The following is a 26,992-nucleotide window of genomic DNA, read 5'->3' as shown; positions in this document are numbered from 1 at the left end:
AAAAGGGCCTTTTGTAGGGCATTGCCCTAAAGAAATCAGCTCTTTTACCTGTAAAAAAAATACAAAGTGCCCCCAACAGTAAAAGCCACCACCCAACCCACCCCCCAAAATAAAAAAACCTAACAAAATCCTAAGCTACCCATTGCCCTGAAAAGGGCATTTGTATGGGCATTGCCTTTAAAATGGCATTCAGCTCTTTTACATTGCCCTTAAAAGAGCATTTAGCTCTTTTAAAAAAGCCCAAACCCTAATTTAAAAGAAAACACCCAAAAAAAGTTAAAAAAACCTAACACTAACCCCCAACAATCCACTTACAGTTTCCAAAGTTCGGACATCCAGACGGCGAGAAGTCTGCATCCAGGCGGCGAGGTCTTCATCTTCATCCAGGTGGCGTCTTCTATCTTCATCTCGGTGGTGCGGAGTGGGTCCATCCTTAAATACATCCAGCGCGGAGCGTCCTCTTCATACAGTCACTGCCGTACACTGAATCTTCAATGCAATGGAGCCTTTTCAAAATGGCGTCCCTTGCATTCCTATTGGCTAATTTGATTTTTGAAATTCAAATCAGCCAATAGGATGAGAGCAACTGAAATTCTATTGGCTATTCAAATCAGCCAATAGAATTTAAAATAGCTCTCATCCTATTGGCTGATTTGAACAGCCAAAAAGATTTCAGTAGCTCTCATCCTACTAGCTAATTTGAATTTCAAAAATCAAATTAGCCAATAGGAGTGCAATGGACGCCATTTTGAAAAGGGTCCATCTGTGCTATCGGAGTACTTTAGGTAGAGTCTGTATATCCTGGGTGTGGTTTCTGTGCCATCAATGTGCTTCAGGCATTGTCTGTATGTCCTAGTGAGGTCTCTGTGCAATATGTGTGCTTTGGGTAAGGTCTGTATGTCCTGGGTGAGGTTTCTGTGCCATCTGTTTGCTTTAGGTAGGGTCTGCATGTCCTGGGTGAGGTTTCTGTGCCATCTGCGTGGTTTGGGTAGGGTCTGTATGACCTGGGTGAGTCTCTGTACCATTTGTGGTCATTAGGTAGGGTCTGTATGTCCTGGGTGAGGTCTTTATGCCCTCTGTGTGCTTTAGGTAGGGTTTGTATGTCCTGGGTGAGGTCTCTGTGCCATTTGTGTGCTTTGGATGGAGTCTGTATGTCCTGCATGAGGTTTTTGTGCCATTGGTGTGCTTCAGGTAGAGTCTGTATGTCCTGGTGAGGTCTCTGTGACATCAGTGTTCTATGAGTAGGACCAGTGAGATGGTAAATAGATTACACTATGACTATAGTAACCTTTAATATTTCTGAACTCCACGTCAGCAGTTTTACACATACAGTGCTAGGATTGCATTACCTGCTGTAGTGAGAAGAGAAGCCTGAAACTTGTTTTCCATCGCTCATCATTCTGCTTTACATAAACAGAAAGCTGGCACCAAGCTTTAGCAACAACCTTGGGGCAAAATGTAATTATGCAAATTTATATTAAGACCAATAAATCAGATACAGAAGCTGATGAGATGCTCAGACAGCCATGAAGGGCAGGAACATTCTGAGGTCTCAGGCAGTGACAGTGACATTTACTGGGGCACAGATAGTAAAGGAGAGCAGGGACATTCTGAGTTTGGAGGTGGTTATGGTGACATTTCTTGACCAAGTGTGCCTAACCAGACATGAGTTAGGAATATTTTACATACCAATATTCTTCACATAGAAGAAAGTCTTTTTATTTTTAAATATATCGCCTAGAGTACGAGTTTTGCGCTATAGAGGGTGCGAAACGTACGCAACAAAAGTTGTGTTATTCTACCCTCCATAGCTCTGCTATTACTAGTTATTGAAAAGCCTCCTTGTGCGTGCGATACGGTGGTGTTAAGCTCCATAACGCACAATATCCAAGGGCTGCTTTGATGTGCTCGTGCACACTTTCCCCCATAGACATCAATTGGGAGAGAGTGTTAGAAAACAAACGAACACCTGAATGAAAAGCTCCGTAACGCAACCCCATTTATATCTATAGGGAAAAAAAGGTTATGTTTAAACTTAGCACCCTAACATAACCCCCAAGTCTAAACACCCTAATCTGCCTCCCCCAACATTGCCGACACCAAAATAAAGTTATTAACCCCTATTCACCCGCACCCCAACATCCCCGACACTATAATAAAGCTATTAACCCCTAAACCACCAGCCCCCCACATCGCAAAAAACTAAATTAAACTATTAACCCCTATACCTAACAACCCCATAACTTTATGTTAAAATTACAATATCCCTATCTTAAAATAAACAAAAACTTACCTGTGAAATAAAAAAAAATGAAATCAGCTCTTTTACCTGTAAAAAAATACAAAGACCCCCCAACAGTAAAAGCCACCACCCAACCAACCCCCAAAATAAAAAAAACCTAACAAAAACCTAAGCTACCCATTGCCCTGAAAAGGGCATTTGTATGGGCATTGCCTTTAAAATGGCATTCAGCTCTTTTACATTGCCCTTAAAGGGGCACTTAGCTCTTTTAAAAAAGCCCAAACCCTAATCTAAAAAAAATCACCCCAAAAAAGTTAAAAAAAACCTAATACTAACCCCCAACAATTCACTTACAGTTTCCAAAGTTCGGACATCCAGACGGTGAGAAATCTGCATCCGGGCGGCGAGGTCATCATCCATCCAGGTGACGTCTTCTATCTTCATCCAGGCGACATCTTCTATCTTCATCCTGGTGGCGTCTTCTATCTTCATCCCGGTGGTGCGGAGTTGGTCCATCCTTGAACACATCCAGCGCGGAGTGTCCTCTTCATACAGTCACCGCCGTACACTGAATCTTCAATGCAACGGAGCCTTTTCAAAATGGCGTCCCTTGCATTCCTATTGGCTAATTTGATTTTTTTAAATTCAAATCAGCCAATAGGATGAGAGCTACTGAAATTCTATTGGCCATTCAAATCAGACCAATATAATTTACGTAGCTCTCATCCTATTGGCTGATTTGAACAGCCAAAAAGATTTTAGTAGCTCTCATCCTACTGGCTAATTTGAATTTCAAAAATCAAATTAGCCAATAGGAGTGCAATGGACGCCATTTTGAAAAGGGTCCATCTGTGCTATCGGAGTACTTTAGATAGAGTCTGTATATCCTGGGTGTGGTTTCTGTGCCATAGATGTGCTTCAGGCAGGGTCTGTATGTCCTGGTGATGTCTCTGTGCAATATGTGTGCTTTGGGTAAGGTCTGTATGTCCTGGGTGAGGTTTCTGTGCCACCTGTTTGCTTTAGGTAGGGTCTGTATGTCCTGGGTGAGGTTTCTGTGCCATCTGTGTGCTATGGGTAGGGTCTGTATGACCTGGGTGAGGTCTCTGTACCATTTGTGGTCATTAGGTAGGGTCTATTTGTCCTGGGTGAGGTCTGTATGCCCTCGGTGTGCTTTAGGTAGGGTTTGTATGTCCTGGGTGAGGTCTCTGTGCCATTTGTGTGCTTTGGATGGAGTCTGTATGTCCTGCATGAGGTTTTTGTGCAATTGGTGTGCTTCAGGTAGAGTCTGTATGTCCTGGTGAGGTCTCTGTGACATCAGTGTTCTATGAGTAGGACCAGTGAGATGGTAAATAGATTACACTATGACTATAGTAACCTTTAATATTTCTGAACTCCACGTCAGCAGTTTTACACATACAGTGCCAGGATTGCATTACCTGCTGTAATGAGAAGAGAAGCCTGACACTTGTTTTCCATTGCTCATCATTCTGCTTTTACATAAACAGAAAGCTGGCACCAAGCTTTAGCAACAACCTTGGGGCAAAATGTAATTATGCAAATTTATATTAAGACCAATAAATCAGATACAGAAGCTGATGAGATGCTCAGACAGCCAAGAAGGGCAGGAACATTCTGAGGTCTCAGGCAGTGACAGTGACATTTACTGGGGCACAGATAGTAAAGGAGAGCAGGGACATTCTGAGTTTGGAGGTGGTTATGGTGACATTTCTCCATTACTGACCCTAGATATGTGTATAATAACCACTAAGAAGTTAAATAGGTAAAATCCTGCTCAGAGGTTGAACGCAGTGCAGGTCCAAAGGAGGAAGCTGCAAGGGATTGGAGGGTACCTGGAACGTGATTAGTTAACTGTCTGTGTTCTGCTCAGGAGCTGCATTGGTTATGGGTATTGGCTGAGACTTATGGAGTCAGGAGATGCAAGGGATTGGAGGGTACCTGGAACGTGATTAGTTAACTGTCTGTGTTCTGCTCAGGAGCTGCATTGGTTATGGGTATTGACTGAGACTTATGGAGTTAGGAGATGCAAGGGATTGGAGGGTACCTGGAACGTGATTAGTTAACTGTCTGTGTTCTGCTCAGGAGCTGCATTGGTTATGGGTATTGACTGAGACTTATGGAGTTAGGAGATGCAAGGGATTGGAGGGTACCTGGAACGTGATTAGTTAACTGTCTGTGTTCTGCTCAGGAGCTGCATTGGTTATGGGTATTGACTGAGACTTATGGAGTTAGGAGATGCAAGGGATTGGAGGGTACCTGGAACGTGATTAGTTAACTGTCTGTGTTCTGCTCAGGAGCTGCATTGGTTATGGGTATTGGCTGAGACTTATGGAGTTAGGAGATGCAAGGGAGGAACACACTAGGGTCCATCACAATCTTGCACTTTTTTGGCAGATAATGATTTCTGATCATTTCCAGTGATTCTTTCCAGTGATCACAATAAAAAAATGTTTCTACTGTTTATAGCCCCGAGGATCTAAATTATTACCTCCTGAAAAAACATAAAATCATTATTTGCTTTGTTATGCTTCTGAGCTCATTACCAAAAAACTGAATGAGCAACACGAGCGGCAAACAAAACCACAATTTCACGTGTTTAGCGAATGCATCACAAGATAAAGGGTCTGTTTGCTGATTTATACCATTATAATAGGATACGTGCGCAGTTAACCTGTCGTGCTCCAAAACTGTAGTGATATGTGTGTGTGGTTTTTAAGGGATTTAAACAGGGGCGTTATGGGTATTGCCTTGGGATGTGTGCTTATAAATAATCTTATAAAATGAATTGATTGAGTCAGTAGCATTTGCTTTTGTTTAGTGACGTCACTTCCTAATATAATCCAATGAGGTTGCAGCGATTGCCGTTCTTTTGCTCATGTGCATAATAAATCTTACAATCAACAACTTTGTGGGTACTTGATAAGAAGTGGAAAAGTGTTATCGTGGGTTTATCAAGTTTTCTTAGCTGTGTAATTCAGTAACTGAAACAAAATGCATCATATATGTATGTTAAAGGGACAGTCTACACCAGACATTTTATTGTTTAAAAAGATAGATAATCCCTTTATTACCCATTTCCTAGTTTTGCACAACCAACACAGTTATATAAATACACTTTTTACCTCTGTGATTACCTTGTATCTGAGCCTCTTCAAACTGCCCCCCTATTTCAGTTCTTTTGACAGACATCCATGTTAGCCAATCAGAGCTGGCTCACCTGAACTCCACATGCATAAGCACAGTGTTATTTATATGGCACACATGAACTAACACCCTCTAGTGGTGAAAAACTGTCAAAATGCCCTGAGAGAAGAGGCGGCCTTCAAGGGCTTAGAATTTAGCATATGAACCTCCTAGGTTTAGCTTTCAACTAAGAATACCAAAAGAACAAAGCAAAATTGGTGATAAAAGTAAATTGGAAAATTGTTTAAAATGACATTCTCTATCTGAATCATGAAAGTTTATTTTGGACTAGACTGTCCCTTTAAGTAGAGAATTTGAATTGTGATTTGTAAAACAGGACTGGCAAATACACATCTAGTGCAATCTAAGACAGTGGATATATTACAAGTAGCATTACAAGTAGCGCAGTATTACGCTTTTTCACTAGCGTGCTAATACTGTAAGCGTTTTACCCAGGCAGGTTAATGTACGTATTACAAGTTAAACGTAAATTGTTTGCGTGCAAACTTCAGGACTTTGAATACTGTAACTGGTTAACTTCTGCCCTTCAATTGAGCGCATTAAAAAACTAAACAAAAAAGCTACCACTTATCACTCTCGCACTAACCTGACCATGCTTGACCAAGTGTGCCTAACCAGACATGAGTTAGGAATATTTTACATACCAATATTCTTCACATAGAAGAAAGTCTTTTTATTTTTAAATATATCGCCTAGAGTATGAGTTTTGCGCTATAGAGGGTGCGAAACGTACGCAACAAAAGTTGTGTTATTCTACCCTCCATAGCTCTGCTATTACTAGTTATTGAAAAGCCTCCTTGTGCGTGCGATACGGTGGTGTTAAGCTCCATAACGCACAAAAGGGCTGCTTTGATGTGCTCGTGCACGCTTTCCCCCATAGACATCAATTGGGAGAGAGTGTTAGAAAACAAACTAACTCCTGAATGAAAAGCTCCGTAACGCAACCCCATTTATGTCTATAGGGAAAAAAAGGTTATGTTTAAACTTAGCACCCTAACATAACCCCCAAGTCTAAACACCCTAATCTGCCTCCCCCAACATTGCCGACACCAAAATAAAGTTATTAACCCCTATTCACCCGCACCCCAACATCCCCGACACTATAATAAAGCTATTAACCCCTAAACCACCAGCCCCCCACATCGCAAAAAACTAAATTAAACTATTAACCCCTATACCTAACAACCCCATAACTTTATGTTAAAATTACAATATCCCTATCTTAAAATAAACAAAAACTTACCTGTGAAATAAAAAAAAATGAAATCAGCTCTTTTACCTGTAAAAAAATACAAAGACCCCCCAACAGTAAAAGCCACCACCCAACCAACCCCCAAAATAAAAAAAACCTAACAAAAACCTAAGCTACCCATTGCCCTGAAAAGGGCATTTGTATGGGCATTGCCTTTAAAATGGCATTCAGCTCTTTTACATTGCCCTTAAAGGGGCATTTAGCTCTTTTAAAAAAGCCCAAACCCTAATCTAAAAAAAATCACCCCAAAAAAGTTAAAAAAAACCTAATACTAACCCCCAACAATCCACTTACAGTTTCCAAAGTTCGGACATCCAGACGGTGAGAAATCTGCATCCGGGCGGCGAGGTCATCATCCATCCAGGTGACGTCTTCTATCTTCATCCAGGCGACATCTGCTATCTTCATCCTGGTGGCATCTTCTATCTTCATCCCGGTGGTGTGGAGTGGGTCCATCCTTGAACACATCCAGCGCGGAGTGTCCTCTTCATACAGTCACCGCCGTACACTGAATCTTCAATGCAACGGAGCCTTTTCAAAATGGCGTCCCTTGCATTCCTATTGGCTAATTTGATTTTTTTAAATTCAAATCAGCCAATAGGATGAGAGCTACTGAAATTCTATTGGCCATTCAAATCAGACCAATATAATTTAAGTAGCTCTCATCCTATTGGCTGATTTGAACAGCCAAAAAGATTTTAGTAGCTCTCATCCTACTGGCTAATTTGAATTTCAAAAATCAAATTAGCCAATAGGAGTGCAATGGACGCCATTTTGAAAAGGGTCCATCTGTGCTATCGGAGTACTTTAGATAGAGTCTGTATATCCTGGGTGTGGTTTCTGTGCCATAGATGTGCTTCAGGCAGGGTCTGTATGTCCTGGTGATGTCTCTGTGCAATATGTGTGCTTTGGGTAAGGTCTGTATGTCCTGGGTGAGGTTTCTGTGCCACCTGTTTGCTTTAGGTAGGGTCTGTATGTCCTGTGTGAGGTTTCTGTGCCATCTGTGTGCTTTGGGTAGGGTCTGTATGACCTGGGTGAGGTCTCTGTACCATTTGTGGTCATTAGGTAGGGTCTATATGTCCTGGGTGAGGTCTGTATGCCCTCGGTGTGCTTTAGGTAGGGTTTGTATGTCCTGGGTGAGGTCTCTGTGCCATTTGTGTGCTTTGGATGGAGTCTGTATGTCCTGCATGAGGTTTTTGTGCCATTGGTGTGCTTCAGGTAGAGTCTGTATGTCCTGGTGAGGTCTATGTGACATCAGTGTTCTATGAGTAGGACCAGTGAGATGGTAAATAGATTACACTATGACTATAGTAACCTTTAATATTTCTGAACTCCACGTCAGCAGTTTTACACATACAGTGCCAGGATTGCATTACCTGCTGTAATGAGAAGAGAAGCCTGACACTTGTTTTCCATTGCTCATCATTCTGCTTTACATAAACAGAAAGCTGGCACCAAGCTTTAGCAACAACCTTGGGGCAAAATGTAATTATGCAAATTTATATTAAGACCAATAAATCAGATACAGAAGCTGATGAGATGCTCAGACAGCCATGAAGGGCAGGAACATTCTGAGGTCTCAGGCAGTGACAGTGACATTTACTGGGGCACAGATAGTAAAGGAGAGCAGGGACATTCTGAGTTTGGAGGTGGTTATGGTGACATTTCTCCATTACTGACCCTAGATATGTGTATAATAACCACTAAGAAGTTAAATAGGTAAAATCCTGCTCAGAGGTTGAACGCAGTGCAGGTCCAAAGGAGGAAGCTGCAAGGGATTGGAGGGTACCTGGAACGTGATTAGTTAACTGTCTGTGTTCTGCTCAGGAGCTGCATTGGTTACGGGTATTGACTGAGACTTATGGAGTTAGGAGATGCAAGGGATTGGAGGGTACCTGGAACATGATTAGTTAACTGTCTGTGTTCTGCTCAGGAGCTGCATTGGTTATGGGTATTGGCTGAGACTTATGGAGTTAGGAGATGCAAGGGATTGGAGGGTACCTGGAAAGTGATTAGTTAACTGTCTGTTCTGCTCAGGAGCTGCATTGGTTATGGGTATTGGCTGAGACTTATGGAGTTAGGAGATGCAAGGGATTGGAGGGTACCTGGAACGTGATTAGTTAACTGTCTGTGTTCTGCTCAGGAGCTACATTGGTTATGGGTATTGACTGAGACTTATGGAGTTAGGAGATGCAAGGGATTGGAGGGTACCTGGAACGTGATTAGTTAACTGTCTGTGTTCTGCTCAGGAGCTGCATTGGTTATGGGTATTGGCTGAGACTTATGGAGTTAGGAGATGCAAGGGATTGGAGGGTACCTGGAACGTGATTAGTTAACTGTCTGTGTTCTGCTCAGGAGCTGCATTGGTTATGGGTATTGGCTGAGACTTATGGAGTTAGGAGATGCAAGGGATTGGAGGGTACCTGGAACGTGATTAGTTAACTGTCTGTGTTCTGCTCAGGAGCTGCATTGGTTATGGGTATTGGCTGAGACTTATGGAGTTAGGAGATGCAAGGGAGGAACACACAAGGGTCCATCACCATCTTGCACTTTTTTGGCCGATAATGATTTCTGATCATTTCCAGTGATTCTTTCCAGTGATCACAATAAAAAATGTTTCTACTGTTTATAGCCCCGAGGCTCTAAATTATTACCTCCTGAAAAAACATAAAATCATTATTTGCTTTGTTATGCTTCTGAGCTCATTACCAAAAAACTGAATGAGCAACACGAGCGGCAAACAAAACCACAATTTCACGTGTTTAGCGAATGCATCACAAGATAAAGGGTCTGTTTGCTGATTTATACCATTATAATAGGATACGTGCGCAGTTAACCTGTCGTGCTCCAAAACTGTAGTGATATGTGTGTGTGGTTTTTAAGGGATTTAAACAGGGGCGTTATGGGTATTGCCTTGGGATGTGTGCTTATAAATAATCTTATAAAATGAATTGATTGAGTCAGTAGCATTTGCTTTTGTTTAGTGACGTCACTTCCTAATATAATCCAATGAGGCTGCAGCGATTGCCGTTGTTTTGCTCATGTGCATAATAAATCTTACAATCAACAACTTTGTGGGTACTTGATAAGAAGTGGAAAAGTGTTATCGTGGGTTTATCAAGTTTTCTTAGCTGTGGAATTCAGTAACTGAAACAAAATGCATCATATATGTATGTTAAGTGGAGAATTTGAATTGTGATTTGTAAAACAGGACTGGCAAATACACATCTAGTGTTATCTAAGACAGTGGATATATTCTTCCTTATTTAGGGCTGCATTACAAGTAGCGCAGTATTACGCGTTTTCACTAGCGTGCTAATACCGTAAGCTTTTTACCCAGGCAGGTTAGTGTGCGTATTACACGTTAAACGTAAATTGTTTGCGTGCAAACTTCAGGACTTTGAATACTGTAACTGGTTAACTTCTGCCCTTCAATTGAGCGCATTAAAAAACTAAACAAATAAAGCTACCACTTATCACTCTCGCACTAACCTGACCATGCTTGACCAAGTGTGCTTAACCAGACATGGGTTAGGAATATTTTACATGCTAATATTCTTCACATAGAAGAAAATCTTTTTATTTTTAAATATATCGCCTAGAGTACGAGTTTTGCGCTATAGAGGGTCCGAAACGTACGCAACAAAATTTATTATTTCACCCTCCATAGCGCTGCCATTACGAGTTACTGAAAAGCCTCCTTGTGCGTGCGATACGGTGGCGTTAAGCTCCATAACGCACAAAATCCAAGGGCTGCTTTGACGTGCTTGTGCACTCTTTTCCCCATAGACATCATTTGGGAGAGAGTTAGAAAACAAACTAACACCTGAAGCCCAGAATGAAAAGCTACGTAACGCAACCCCATTTATGTCTATGGGGAAAAAAAGTAACGTTTAAACCTAGCACCCAAACTTAAACCCCAAGTCTAAACACCCCTAATCTGCCGCCTCCGACATTGCCGACACCAAAATAAAGTTATTAACCCCTAATCTGCCGCTCCCGACATCGCTGCCACTAATACTAGTTATTAACCCTATTCCGCCGCTCCCCAAAATCGCCGCCACTATAATAAATTTATTAACCCCTATTCCCCTGCCACCCCAATGTTGCAACACTATAATAAAGCTATTAACCCCTATTCCGCCACTCCCTGACATCGCCGCCACTAAATAAAGTTATTAACCTCTAAACCTCTAGCCTCCCACATCACCGCCACTAATTAAACCTATTAACCCCTAAACCGGCAGCCCCCCATCACAAAAAAAGAAATTAAACTATTAACCCCTATACCTAACAACCCCCTAACTTTATATTAAAATATCCCTATATTAAAATAAATAAAAACTTACCTGTGAAATTAAAAAAAGCTAAGTTTAAACTATATATTAACCTAACATAACTATTATACTAAAATTAAAATAACTACCAATTAAATAAACTAAATTGCACATTAAAACAACTAACACTACTAAAAAAATGTAAGTCTAAAATTACAAAAAAAAAAATTTTTATAAATTACAAAAAATAACAAACACTAAATTACGAAAAATAACAAATCTATTAAAAATTAAACAATTACACCTAATCTAATAGCCCTGCAAAAATAAAAAAGCACCCCAAAATAAAAAAAACCCTAGCCTACAATAAACCACCAATAGCCGTTAAAAGGGCCTTTTGTAGGGCATTGCCCTAAAGAAATCATCTTGTTTACCTGTAAAAAAAATACAAAGACCAACGAACAGTAAAAGCCACCACCCAACCAACCCCCTAAAATAAAAAACCTTACTCTAGCAAAAACCTAAGCTACCCATTGCCCTGAAAAGGGCATTTGTATGGGCATTGCCCTAAAAAGGGCATTCAGCTCTTTTAAAAAAAGCCCAAACCCTAATCTAAAAAAAAACACAAAAAAAGTAAAAAAAAAAAAAAACTAACACTTACCCCCGACAATCCACTTACAGTTTCCAAAGTCCAGACATCCAGGCAGCAAGGTCTTCATCCACTCAGGCAGCGTCTTCTATCTTCATCCCGGCGGCGAGGAGTGGGTCCATCCTTGAAGACATCCGGCGTGGAGCGTCCTCTTCATACGGTCACCGCCGTACACTGAATCTTCAATGCAAGGGAGCCTTTCAAAATGGCGTCCCTTGCATTCCTATTGGCTAATTTGATTTTTTTAAATTCAAATCAGCCAATAGGATGAGAGCTACTGACATTTTATTGGCTATTCAAATCAGCCAATAGAATTTCAGTAGCTCTCATCCTATTGGCAGATTTGAACAGCCAATAGGATTTCAGTAGCTCTCATCCTATTGGCTGATTTAAATTTCAAAAATCAAATCAGCGTTGCATTGAAGATTCAGTGTACAGCGGTGACCGTATGAAGAGGACGCTCCGCGCAGGGTGTCTTCAAGCATGGACCCGCTCCGTGCCACCAGGATGAAGATAGAAGACGCCGCCGGGATGAAGATAGAAGATGCCGCCTGGATAAAGATAGAAGACGCCGCCTAGAAGGATGAAGACGTCGCCGCCTGGATGAAGACTTCTCGCCTCCTGGATGTCCGGACTTCAGAAACTGTAAGGGGATCGTCGGGGGTTAGTGTTAGTTTTTTTTAACTTTTTTTGGGTGGGTTGTTTTTTTAGATTAGGGTTTGGGCTTTTTTAAGAACTGAATGCCCTTTTAAGGGCAATGCTCATACAAATGCCCTTTTCAGGGCAATGGGTAGCTTAGGTTTTTGTTAGAGTTAGTTTTTTTATTTTGGGGGGTTGGTTGGGTGGTGGCTTTTACTGTTGGAGGGTCTTTGTATTTTTTTACAGGTAAAAAAGCTGATTTCTTTAGGGAAATGCCCTACAAAAGGCCCTTTTAAGGGCTATTGGTAGTGTACTGTAGACTAGGGCTTTTTTTTATTTGGGGGGGCTTTTTTATTTTTATAGGGCTATTAGATTAGGTGTAATTGTTTTTATTTTGGATAATTTAGTTTGTTATTTTCTGTAATTTAGTATTTTTTATTTTTTGTAATTTTAGACTTACATTTTTTTAGTAGTGTTATTTTGTTTTTTTTAATGTGTAATTTAGTTTATGTAATTGGTAGTTATTTTAATTTAGTATAATAGTTATGTATGGTTAATTGTTAGTTTAAACTTAGGTTTTTTTAATTTTACAGGTAAGGTTTTTATTTTAAGATAGGGATCTTGTAATTTTAACAAGTTAGGGGGGGGTGTTAGGTTTAGGGGTTAATAGTTTAATTTAGTTTTTTGCGATGTGGGGGGCTGGCAGTTTAGGGGTTAATAGGTTTATTTAGTGGCGGTGATGTTGGAGGCTAGAGGTTTAAGGGTTAATAACTTTATTTAGTGGCGGCGATTTCGGGGAGCGGCGCAATAGGGGTTAATAGCTTTATTATAGTGTCAGCGATGTTGGGATGCAGGGAAATAGGGGTTAATTATTTTATTATAATGGTGGCTATGTCGGGGAGTGGCAGAATAGGGGTAAATAACTTTTATTAGTAGCAGGGATGTCGGGAGCGACAGATTAGGGGTTTATACGTTTTAAATAGTGTTTGCGATGCGGGAGGGCGGGGGAATAGGGGTTAATAGGTAGTTTATGGGTATTAGTGTACTTTGTAACATTTTAGTTATGAGTTTTGTGAAAGATTTTTGTTGTGCAACACTCATATCTACTGCTTTCAGATAGCGGAATGGATCGTGTCAGCATAGGCTGGAACGCAAGCATTTTAGCCTCACCGCACAACCTGTAATCCCGGCTCTATGGAAATCCCACGCAAAAACATCAATTTTTTTTAGTACGAGATTGACGTTGTGTTACAGGTTAAAAAGCTACGTTACTATTTTTACGCTGAAATTGCCATTTTTTTAGCGTTAAAACCGTAACGCAAAACTCGTAATCTAGGTGTATATGTCTAAATACATATCTATACCTATATGAATATACATATATATAGGTAGATAGATAGATAGATAGATAGATAGATAGATAGATGATAGATAGATACAAAACACAGAGAATGTTCAGCACTCACTTACAAGCTCTCAGCTAAGTGAAAATGGAAGAGTTAGTTAGCGCATTTGGCCAAATGGGACAAGCCCAGGTACCACCTCAAGGTCTCTTCCCAAAACCTGTGTCCTAAACCAGCCAAACAATACAAGCTCTCAATCAAACAAACTTGGAACAAGTGAAGGGTGCACAGGCTTATGTAATTATCCTAGTGAGTGCTGGACTCTGTGTGTTGTATTAAAACAGGCCTGTCTGTTTTGTGTATATATATATATATATATATATATATATATATATATATATATAAATATCTATTTAAAAATACATAGAACGTTTGCCCCTATGTGAGGAACATTGGAATACAGTAAAACACATTTTTAAATGCTAAAACATTAAATACTAAAACATTTAAAAACATTTTATTCAATATTAAAGTATTTGAGTGGAAAGGGCTCTAAAGTATATGTGTATATATGTATGTACACATACACTATGGCCTCTATTTATCAAAGTGTCAACTGTGCTGCATTCACCGGCACCAATATGCTCGCCTAACATCGCCTAACATCGCTGCCGCGGACCTGAATACGTTCTCCAAAGTTACCAAAAAAGCTGTCAAAAAGCCGCGCACCAAGTACGGCGCGATGAGCAGCGGACTGTTATTAACTAATAGTCATCGATCTCGCTGCTCTTCGGCTTTTTCCCAGCTTTATTGGTATACTGTCACTAAACACCCACACTAAACTAAACAGTTTTACCCCTATCCCGCTGCTCACAGACCCCACCACAACTAAATAACGTTATCCCCTAAACCGCCGCTCCCGGAGCCCACCACAACTCGAATAAAGTTATTAACCCCTAAACCACCACTCCCGGACCCCGCTGCAACAAAATAAACTTATTAACCACTAAACCGCCACTCCCGGAGCCCACAGCCACCTACATTTTGTTATTAACCCCTAATCTGCCGCCCTTACACCGCCGCCACCTACATTACATTTATTAACCCCTAATCTGCCACCCCCAATGTCGCCGCCACTATACTAAATGTATTAACCCCTAAACCTAAGTCTAACCCTAACCCTAACACCCCCTAACTTAAATATTATTTAAATAAATCTAAATAAAATTACTATCATTAACTAAATTATTCCTATTTAAAACTAAATACTTACCTATAAAATAAACCCTAAGATAGCTACAATATAACTAATAATTACATCGTATCTATTATTATATTTTTATTTTACAGGCAAGTTTGTATTGATTTTAACTAGGTAGAATAGTTATTAAATAGTTATTAACTATTTAATAACTACCTAGCTAAAAGAAATACAAATTTACCTGTAAAATAAAACCTAACCTAAGTTACAATTACACCTAACACTACACTACAATTAAATAACGGCTAGATTTAGAGTTTGGCGGCCAAACGGGTGCATTAGCTACGCATGCTTTTTTCCCCCGCACCTTTTAAATACCACTGGTATTTAGAGTTCACAGAATGGCTGGGTTTTCAGTGCGTTAGGCTCCAAAAAGGGAGCGTAGAGCATAATTTACCGCCACTGCAACTATAAATACCAGCGGTGCTTACGGACGCGGCCAGCTTCAAAAACGTACTCGTGCACGATTCCCCCATAGGAAACAATGGGGCAGTTTGAGCTGAAAAAAACCTAACACCTGCAAAAAAGCAGCGTTCAGCTCCTAACGCAGCCCCATTGTTTTCTATGGGGAAACACTTCCTAAGTCTGCACCTAACACCCTAACATGAACCGCGAGTCTAAACACCCCTAACCTTACACTTATTAACCCCTAATCTGCCGCCCCCGCTATCGCTGACACCTGCATATTTTTTTTAACCCCTAATCTGCCGCTCCGTAAACCGCCGCTACCTACATTATCCATGTGTACCCCTAATCTGCTGCCCCTAACACCGCCGACCCCTATATTATATTTATTAACCCCCTAATCTGCCCCCCACAACGTCGCCTCCACCTGCCTACACTTATTAACCCCTAATCCGCCTCACTCCCGCCTCATTAACCCTATAATAAATAGTATTAACCCCTAATCTGCCCTTCCTAACATCGCCGACACCTAACTTCAATAATTAACCCCTAATCTGCCGACCGAATCTCGCCGCTACTGTAATAAATGGATTAACCCCTAAAGCTAAGTCTAACCCTAACACTAACACCCCCCTAAGTTAAATATAATTTTTATCTAACGAAATAAATTAACTCTTATTAAATAAATTATTCCTATTTAAAGCTAAATACTTACCTGTAAAATAAACCCTAATATAGCTACAATATAAATTATAATTATATTATAGCTATTTTAGGATTAATATTTATTTTACAGGCAACTTTGTATTTATTTTAACCAGGTACAATAGCTATTAAATAGTTAATAACTATTTAATAGCTAAAATAGTTAAAATAATTACAAAATTACCTGTAAAATAAATCCTAACCTAAGTTACAATTAAACCTAACACTACACTATCAATAAATTAATTAAATAAAATACCTACAAATAAATACAATTAAATAAACTAACTAAAGTACAAAAAATAAAAAAGAACTAAGTTACAAAAAATAAAAAATATTTACAAACATTAGAAAAATATTACAACAATTTTAAACTAATTACATCTACTCTAAGCCCCCTAATAAAATAACAAAGCCCCCCAAAATAAAAAAATGCCCTACCCTATTCTAAAATAAAAAAGTTCAAAGCTCTTTTACCTTACCAGCCCTGAAAAGGGCCCTTTGCGGGGCATGCCCCAAAGAATTCAGCTCTTTTGCCTGGAAAAAAAAAACCATACAATACCACCCCCCAACATTACAACCCACCACCCACATACCCCTAATCTAACCCAAACCCCCCTTAAATAAACCTAACACAAAGCCCCTGAAGATCTCCCTACCTTGTCTTCACATCACCGGGTCCCGATCTGTCCAGAAGAGGGTCGGAAGTCTTGATCCAAGCCCAAGCGGGGGGCTGAAGAGTGACGTCCATCCTCGGGCTGAAGTCTGGATCCAAGCGGCGGCTGAAGAAATCCATCATCGGGCTGAAGTCAGAAGTCCATCATCGGGATGAAGTCTTCTATCAAGCAGCATCTTCAATCTTCTTTCTTCCGGAGCGGAGCGGAGCCATCTTCTTCCCAGCCGACGCGGATCCATCCTCTTCTAACGACGCCTACTCGCCGAATGACGGTTCCTTTAAATGACGTCATCCAAGATGGCGTCCCTCGAATTCCGATTGGCTGATAGGATTCTATCAGCCAATCGGAATTAAGGTAGGAATATTCTGATTGGCTGATGGAATCAGCCAATCAGATTCAAGTTCGATCCGATTGGCTGATCCAATCAGCCAATCAGATTGAGCTCGCATTCTATTGGCTGATCGGAACAGCCAATAGAATGCGAGCTCAATCTGATTGGCTGATCTTCAGGGGCTTAGTGTTAGGTTTATTTAAAGGGGGTTTGGGTTAGATTAGGCGTATGTGGGTGGTGGGTTGTAATGTTGGGGGGGGGGTATTGTATGTGTTTTTTTTACAGGCAAAAGAGCTGAGTTCTTTGGGGCATGCCCCGCATAGGGCCCTTTTCAGGGCTGGTAAGGTAAAAGAGCTTTGAACTTTTTTAATTTAGAATAGGGTAGGGCATTTTTTTATTTTGGGGGGCTTTGTTATTTTATTAGGGGGCTTAGAGTAGGTGTAATTAGTTTAAAATTGTTGTAAATTTTTCTAATGTTTGTAAATATTTTTTTATTTTTTGTAACTTAGTTCTTTTTTATTTTTTGTACTTTAGTTAGTTTATTTAATTGTATTTATTTGTAGGTATTTTATTTAATTAATTTATTGATAGTGTAGTGTTAGGTTAATTGTAGATAATTGTAGGTATTTTATTAAATTAATTTATTGATAGTGTAGTGTTAGGTTTAATTGTAACTTAGGTTAGGATTTATTTTACAGGTAATTTTGTAATTATTTTAACTAGGTAACTATTAAATAGTTATTAACTATTTAATAGCTATTGTACCTGGTTAAAATAAATACAAAGTTGCCTGTAGAATAAATATTAATCCTAAAATAGCTACAATATAATTATAATTTATATTGTAGCTATATTAGGGTTTATTTTACAGGTAAGTATTTAGCTTTAAATAGGAATAATTTATTTAATAAGAGTTAATTTATTTTGTTAGAATAAAATTATATTTAACTTAGGGGGGTGTTAGGGTTAGTGTTAGATTTAGCTTTAGGGGTTAAAAAATTTATTAGAGTAGCGGTGAGCTCCGATCGGCAGATTAGGGGTTAATACTTGAAGTTAGGTGTCGGCGATGTTAGGGAGGGCAGATTAGGGGTTAATACTATTTAATATAGGGTTATTGAGGCAGGAGTGAGGCGGATTAGGGGTTAATAACTTTATTATAGTAGCGGTGCGGTCCGCTCGGCAGATTAGGGGTTAATAAGTGTAGGCAGGTGGAGGCGACGGTGAGGGGGGCAGATTAGGGGTTAATAAATATAATATAGGGGTCGGCGGTGTTAGGGGCAGCAGATTAGGGGTTCATAGGGATAACGTAGGTGGCAGATTAGGGGTTAAAAAATTTTAATAGAGTGGCGGCGATGTGGGGGGACCTCGGTTTAGGGGTACATAGGTAGTTTATGGGTGTTAGTGTACTTTAGAGCACAGTAGTTAAGAGCTTTATAAACCGGCGTTAGCCCAGAAAGCTCTTAACTACTGACTTTTTTCTGCGGCTGGAGTTTTGTCATTAGATTTCTAACGCTCACTTCAGCCACGACTCTAAATACCGGCGTTAGAAAGATCCCATTGAAAAGATAGGATACGCAATTGACGTAAGGGGATCTGCGGTATGGAAAAGTCGCGGCTGGAAAGTGAGCGTTAGACCCTTTAATGACTGGCTCCAAATACCAGAGGGCGGTAAAAACCAGCGTTAGGAGCCTCTAACGCTGGTTTTGACGGCTACCGCCCAACTCTAAATCTAGGCCTAAATTAACTAAATTAACAACAATTAAATAAATTAAATACAATTAGCTAAAGTACAAAACCCCCCACTAAATTACAGAAAATAAAAAAAAACAAATTACAGATATTGAAACTAATTACACCTAATCTAATAGCCCTATCAAAATAAAAAAATCCCTAGCCTAAACTAAACTACCAATATCCCTTAAAAGGGCCTTTTGAGGCGCATTGCCCCAAAGTAATCAGCTCTTTTACCTGTAAAGAAAAAATACAAACAACTCCCCAATAGTAAAACCCACCACCCACACAACCAACCCCCCAACTAAAACCCTAACTGAAAAAACCTAAGCTCCCCATTGCCCTGAAAAGGGCATTTGGATGGGCATTGCCCTTAAAAGGGTAGTTAGCTCTTTTGCAGGCCCAAAGCCCTAACCTAAAAAATAAACCCACCCAATACACCCTTAAAAAAATCCTAACACTAACCCCATGAAGATTCACTTACCGGGAGATGTTTTATCGAAGCGGAAAGATGTCCTCAACGAATCCGGCAGAAGTGGTCCTCCAGACGGGCAGAAGTGGTCCTCCAGACGGGCAGAAGTCTTCATCCAGACGGCATTGTCTATCTTCATCCTTCCAGCGCGGAGCAAGTCCATCTTCAAGACATCCGACGTGGAGCATCCTCTTCCAAGACGTCTTCTTGCTGAATGAATATCACGTTAAGTGACGTCATCCAAGATGGCATCCCTTCGATTCCAATCGGAATTAAGGTAGAAAAAATCCTATTGGCTAATGCAATCAGCCAATAGGATTGAGCTGGCATTCTATTGGCTGTTCCAATCACCCAAAAGAATGCAAGCTCAATCCTATCTAGGATTGAAGTTCAATCCTATTGGCTGATTGCATCAGTCAATAGGATTTTTTCTACCTTAATTCCGATTGGCTAATAGAATTCTATCAGCCAATCAGAATCGAAGGGACGACATTTTGGAATACGTCACTTAAAGTGATATTCATTCAGCAAGAAGACGTCGTTGGAAGAGGATGCTCCGCGTTGGATGTCTTGAAGATGGACCCGCTCCACGCCGGAAGGATGAAGATAGAAGATGCCGTCTGGATGAAGACTTCTGCCCATCTAGAGGACCACTTCTGCCCATCTGGAGGACCACTTCTGCCCGTCTGGAGGACCACTTCTGCCGGATTCGTTGAGGACATCTTGCTGCTTGGATGAAGATCTCTCCTGGTAAGTGAATCTTCATGGGGTTAGTGTTAGGATTTTTTTAACGGTGTATTGGGTGGGTTTATTTTTTAGGTTAGGGCTTTGGACCTACAAAAGAGCTAACTGCCCTTTTAAGGGCAATGGGGAGCTTAGGTTTTTTTTAGTTAGGGTTTTATTTGGGGGGTTGGTTGTGTGGGTGGTACGTTTTACTGTTGGGGGGGTTGTTTGTATTTTTTTTTACAGGTAAAAGAGCTGATTACTTTGGGCCATGGCCCGCAAAAGGCCCTTTTAAGGATTATTGGTAGTTTAGTTTAGGCTAGGGCCTTTTTTATTTTGGGGGGGCTTTTTTATTTTGATAGGGCTATTAGATTAGGTGTAATTAGTTTAAATATCTGTAATTTGTTTTGTTTTTTCTGTAATTTAGTGGTTTTTTTGTACTTTAGCTAATTGTATTTAATTTATTTAATTGTTGTTAATTTAGTTAATATTATAGTGTAGTGTTAAGTGTTAGTGTAACTTAGGTTAGGTTTTATTTTACAGGTAAATTTATATTTATTTTAGCTAGGTAGTTATTAAATAGTTAATAACTATTTAATAACTATTGTACCTAGTTAGAATAAATACAAACTTGCCTGTAAAATAAAAATAAACCCTAAGCTAGATAGTATTAGTTATATTGTAGCTAGCTTAGGGTTTATTTTATAGGTAAGTATTTAGTTTTAAATAGGAATAATTTAGTTAATGATAGGAATATTTAGTTAGATTTATTTAAATTATATTTAAGTTAGGGGGTGTTAGGGTTAGGGTTATACTTAGGTTTAGGGATTAATAACTTTAGTATAGTGGCGGCGACGTTGGGGGCGGCAGATTAAAGGGTTAATAATTGTTGGTAGGTGGCGGCGATGTTAAGGGCAGCAGATTAGGGGTTAATAACATAATGTAGGTGGCGGCGGTGGCGGGCGGCAGATTAGGGGTGTTTAGATTCGGGGTACATGTTAGGGTGTTAGGTGTAAACATAACTTTTATTCTCCCATAGGAATCAATGCTTTCAGATTCCCATTGATTCCTATGGCATCCGCCGCCTTAAGTTTTATTATATTGTGTATATATGAGTGCAATATTTTATTTTAGTGGATGTATGTTGTGTTTGGTGTAACTTTTTTTAAGTCCTTATCCTTTATGTAAGGTCTTCACTCACACTAAACTGACGAGTGCAAATTTAGATTGTGCTCCACCATGTGTATTTACGTTCAACTTGCAATATGAGCACAAGTTTAACATGGCTGCGATATTGCTATATTGCGCACGCACTAACTTTACCCCTCCACTTGTAAACGAGCCCTTAGCCTGCAAAAATCGCTATCAAATCTACAAGAATTGTTGCATTTCATCACTGGATAAGCTTTTACTTACAGTACTGACAATCTGTTGAATCACAATATGTTTCTCCCTTATTAAAGGGACATGAAACACAAATGTTTTCTTTCATGATTTAGAAAGAGCATGCAATTATAAAAACCTTTCTAATTTACTTCTATTATCTAATTTGTTTCATTCTATCGATATTCTTTTCTGAAAAGCAAATCTAGATAGGCTCAGTAGCTGCTGAGTGGTTACTGTGTTTTTCCTCTCAGTGTACCTTGTCCCTCCATGGACTTTTACTTGTTGACCTAATAAAGGCTAAGTTTTATACAGTGGCTGCTTCCAGTTTCTTCTTGGTTCTACTTCGTCTGTCCCTTTGAAGCAGCGCTACTTCCACAGTGATTACCGCCATTGTTTGGCTGTGTTGGGACGTCTTCATACTTTGGATACAGCAAAGATTGCATTGGCTGATGAGTTACAAGCCTCCAACTGACAAGCCTCCTTTTTTGCCAGCATTCTATTGGATCACAGGGTGAGAGTGGAACTTCCGGTTCTCGCGGTGTGAGCGGAGAAGCCGGAGCAGCACACGGATGCAGCGTTCCATACGGACCACCTGTGTTTGAAGTATGGTTTTCTTTGCTGAGCAGCATAACGGAGAGAAGGGAGCGGATTGACCGCATACACGGATCGGCACATTTGCTAAACTCAGGCCAGAGTTGTAGCTTTGGATAAGTACCAAACACAGAGGCACTTGCCTTTAACATACGGTTTGCTGTGTATGTGCTTTTGTGAACGCTCCTGGATTTATTGTACAGTTGTGGTATCCATTTGTATTAACTGAGACTCATTTCATTTGTTCCCAACCTCTAATTTCCACATATATATATATATATATATATATATATATATATTTATACAGCCATCACTAATTTAACCCCTTCTATACCTGGCAACTTTTCTGGTTTTGTAGCTGCACATAGATGACTTGTGTGTTTGACTCACCCATGTGCATTGCTATTTCTTCAACAAAGGATATCTAAAAAATGAAGCAAATTAGATAATATAAGTATATTGGAATGTTGTTTAAAATTGTATTCTCTACTTGAATCATGAAAGAAAAACTTTGGGTTTATTGTCCCTTTAAACTTCGTGTGGGTGGAGGTCGCACTTTGCTTGGCATTCATACAGATAGCCCTGGAGGAAGGAATGTGACGTAGGGGCATTTGACCCTAAAGCAGGCAGTTTAGTGGTGGGTGGTACAAATGTGGAAAGGAGGTGCTAAGGGTTGGGGGTACTTAAAGGGAGACTGGAAGCTGAGGGTCCTCTTCAATCCTGGACCAGTGGTGAGAAGAAGCTCCCGCCCGCCCTTCCTGTTTATATACGGCTGGGAGAAGGTGTCTGGTGGTGTTGATGTATGAGATGTTGTGAAGCAATGTGGGTTCCTCCTGTGGTCCTGGAGAGTTGCAATATGTTACTTAAGTTTTAAGAGTTATTGAGCCCCTATGAGGCAAGCACTAATGTGGGTTACTTTGTAGCCAATGTTTTATGTGATGTACAAGTTATTTCATTGTTTACATGTTAAAGAATAACCCCAAGAACGGTGTGTTTATTTTAGGTTAAGAGATCATAGTGCCTAAGTATGGGGGTCAATTTCTATCTCTTTGCCTTCAGTTAATTTAATGTGAGAGACAGAGAATAATCTAGGTCAGAAGACAAGTAACTGTACTTCTGTACCTTTCATAGACTAGGGGCTTCCTTACATCCAGAAGATCCTTCATTTTTAAGTGAGATCAAATGAATGTATTAAATAGAGTCTTGTCCCAACATTTTTCATTTACTTTATTCGCTCACGTTCTTCATTAGTTGGGTTCAGATAGACTCACTCAGATAGACTCACTCATATAGACTCACTCACATAGACTCACTCACATAGACTCACTCAGATAAACTCACTCACATAGACTCACTCAGATAGACTCACTCAGATAGACTCACTCAGATAGATTCACTCACATAGACTCACTCACATAGACTCACTCACATAGACTCACTCAGATAGACTCACTCAGATTGACTCACTCACATAGACTCACTCAGATAGATTCACTCAGATAGACTCACTCACATAGACTCACATAGACTCACTCAGATAGACTCACTCAGATAGATTCACTCACATAGACTCACTCAGATAGACTCACTCACATAGACTCACTCAGATAGACTCACTCACATAGACTCACTCAGATAGACTCACTCAGATAGACTCACTCAGATAGATTCACTCACATAGACTCACTCAGATAGACTCACTCACATAGACTCACTCACATAGACTCACTCAGATAGACTCACTCACAGACTCACTCAGATAGACTCACTCAGATAGACTCACTCACATAGACTCACTCAGATAGATTCACTCACATAGACTCACTCAGATAGACTCACTCACATAGACTCACTCACATAGACTCACTCACATAGACTCACTCAGATAGACTCAGTGCTAACTAGTTCAGATCCTTTTAAAAACTGTGCACATTGACCTCTGGGTATTGCCACGAGCCTAGTTTTACAATAATTTCTCCTCATTGGTCTTGTGCTTAACTTGAGTGGGTTTTTTTTTATTTTATTTGTTTGTTTGTTTGTTTGTTTGTTTTTGGGGGGGGAGCAGGCTTCACAAGCTGATTCACTAAAACCACAGTGGCTCCAACACAAGGGCCACCCCACACCTGAGGTTTGTTTAATTCAGCAGCCATCTTAAGGGGACATTCCAGACAAATTTTAAATACATATGGATGCATTTCAGTTTTGAATTGAAGTACTTTTGTAATATACCGGTATTAGCAAAACTGCTTCTAATAAAAGCTATGGCTGATTCAAAAGTGTATTTAAGTATGCACCGTGCACCAGCATTTTATACACAGCACTTGTTTAGAGAGCCTAAGGTGCTTGTATAATCTTGTAATGACTCAATTTGTTAGTCGCTGATACAATACAAGCCCAAATATCATTCTGAGCAGCTGCAGTATTTAAATTGCTGGTGAACTGAGAATATCTAGCAATGCTTCACATGCACGTGCAGAGAAAAATGTTAACACTAAAACAGTGATACATTTTACTAGAAGCATTTTGTCAATACATGTATATTGTAAATCTGTTTCTATTTAAAGATGTAATTCATCTATGTGCATTTATATTCTGGCTGAAATGTCCCTTTAACTCTCTAAGGACAAATGCCTGAAATACAATTTTCTTTGTGATATCACATTTTCCTACATACAACACAATTTTGTGTTTGCAAACAACTTATTATATATTGTCCTGTTCGATATCTCGGTCATTATCAAATAATAACCATTCACTGGGGCATACTAGAGCTTCGCTTAAGCATGACAGCAGATTCAGAGTCACAAAACCCCCCATGCTTGTATATGTAATGCCAGAGAGAAGAAATGTTCCAACTCCCTCAGTGGAAGATCTAAGGGTGTCAGAGATTGCTATTCCCCTCCATTCATTCATAAAACACCCCCAGACCTCACACCTCTGTGCATATATGTGTATATATGTGTTTATATGTGTTTATATATATATATATATATATATATATATATATATATATATACATATATATATATATGTGTTTATATGTATATATATGTGTGTGTGTTTATATGTGTATATATGTGTTTATATGTATATATACTGTATATATGTGTATATATGGGTTTATATGTATTCATATATATGTGTGTGTGTATATATGTGTTTGATATGTGTATATATGTGTTTATATGTGTTTATATGTATATATATATATATATATATATGTGTGTGTGTGTGTGTATATATGTGTTTGATATGTGTATATATGTGTTTATATGTGTTTATATGTGTTTATATGTATATATATATATATATATATGTGTGTGTGTGTGTGTGTGTGTGTGTGTGTATGTGTTTGATATGTATATATATGTGTTTATATGTATATTTATATATGTGTGTATATATGTGTTTGATATGTGTATATATGTGTTTATATGTGTATATATGTGTTTATATATATATATATATATATATATATATATATGTGTGTGTGTGTGTGTGTATATGTGTTTGATATGTGTATATATGTGTTTATATGTATATATATATATATATATATATATATATATATATATATATATATATATATATATATATATAAGTGTGTGTATATATGTGTTTGATATGTGTATATATGTGTTTATATGTGTATATATATGTTTATATGTGTATATATGTGTTTATATGTGTTTATATGTGTACATATGTGTTTATATGTATATTTATATATGTGTTTGATATGTGTATATATGTGTTTATATGTGTATATGTGTATGTACAGTATGTGTGCACATACATATTTACACATAAAAGTCTAGATTACAAGTGAGGTGCATTGTTGCCCTTCTGTCAGGGTTTTTCCCCTGATCTGTTTGCCATGTGCTGCTGGCAGCCATTTTACTCACCTCTCTTGTTGACTCTGGTGCATAGTGTGTGATGCTGCTCATTTCCTGCACTTCCTTTTGTGGCCAGACTGGTGTACATCATCCGTGTGAGACAGGATGCAGTCTCAGAATTGTGATGTCATCACTTATTATTTAAAGGGCCTCTGTTCAGTATGCTTTGCCCTTGTGTTGTCTCAGACCTCTTTGTGAGAGCTCCTGTGTATTACCTGTCTGTCTGATGTCCCTCTTGGTTCCTGATCCCTGGCTTGTTCCTGACTCTGCTGTTCTCCTTGTTCCTGATTCCAGCTTGTCTGACTATTTGCTTTGGCTCCTGACTCAGCTCGTCTGACTACCAGTTCTGGTTTTGATTCCTGGCTTGTTATTTGACTTGTGGACTTTTTATTATTTTTGCTATTAATAAAGGTGTGATTATTTTTGTACTTCTTGTCTCAGTCTGATTCCTGGCACCCTGACACCTTCCAAAAGCGTGTTACAGGTAACAAGTAAAAATTAACCGCCTTCACAAATGCAACTTCACGGTAAAAAAATATAAAAACGTGAATTGTGATCACATTTTCTCAACCCCCAAAAACTTTAATGGAGCCTCGTTTTAAACTCAAAATTTCACTGCTGCCAGCTCGTGCTAACCTGAGCGCAGGATCGCATTGAGATATATGCATGCATTTCTATACATATGTATATCTGTATTTATATGTGTATGTAAATACATATACACATATAAATACATATGTATAGAAATACATACATACATATTCATATTAATTAATATCATTTTACGTTTGTTCCTATGGGTCCCTATGTAAAAGCACTTTCTGCCATTTTGTATCTAACACCTTATACCATGCGCCCTTATATCTTTTTAATGCAATATTTTAAGCAATACTTTTAAACAGATAGTGCTAAATATGAGTGTGCTGTGACATGTATTTTTGATGAGTTTTGTGCCACATTTTAGATTTGCATATATATTAACAACATTTTTTCCCAAGTGATGTTAACCAAAGCACAAATCAAGTTTGTGCCTGAGTTTTTGCATTTAATTTCAACCATATCAAGAGTATTTAAAACTGAATAGATGCATTTTTGCCCCATTGTGAGTGCACTAAAGGTTGCGCCTCACTTGTAATCTAGCCGCTAGTATACACATAAATACAAATATATATATATACACACACACACAC

Source organism: Bombina bombina, chromosome 9 (assembly GCF_027579735.1).
Source record: "Bombina bombina isolate aBomBom1 chromosome 9, aBomBom1.pri, whole genome shotgun sequence".
NCBI lineage: Eukaryota > Metazoa > Chordata > Amphibia > Anura > Bombinatoridae > Bombina > Bombina bombina.
The sequence above is the reverse complement of the archived record's forward strand: the minus strand, read 5'-3'. Positions refer to the sequence as shown.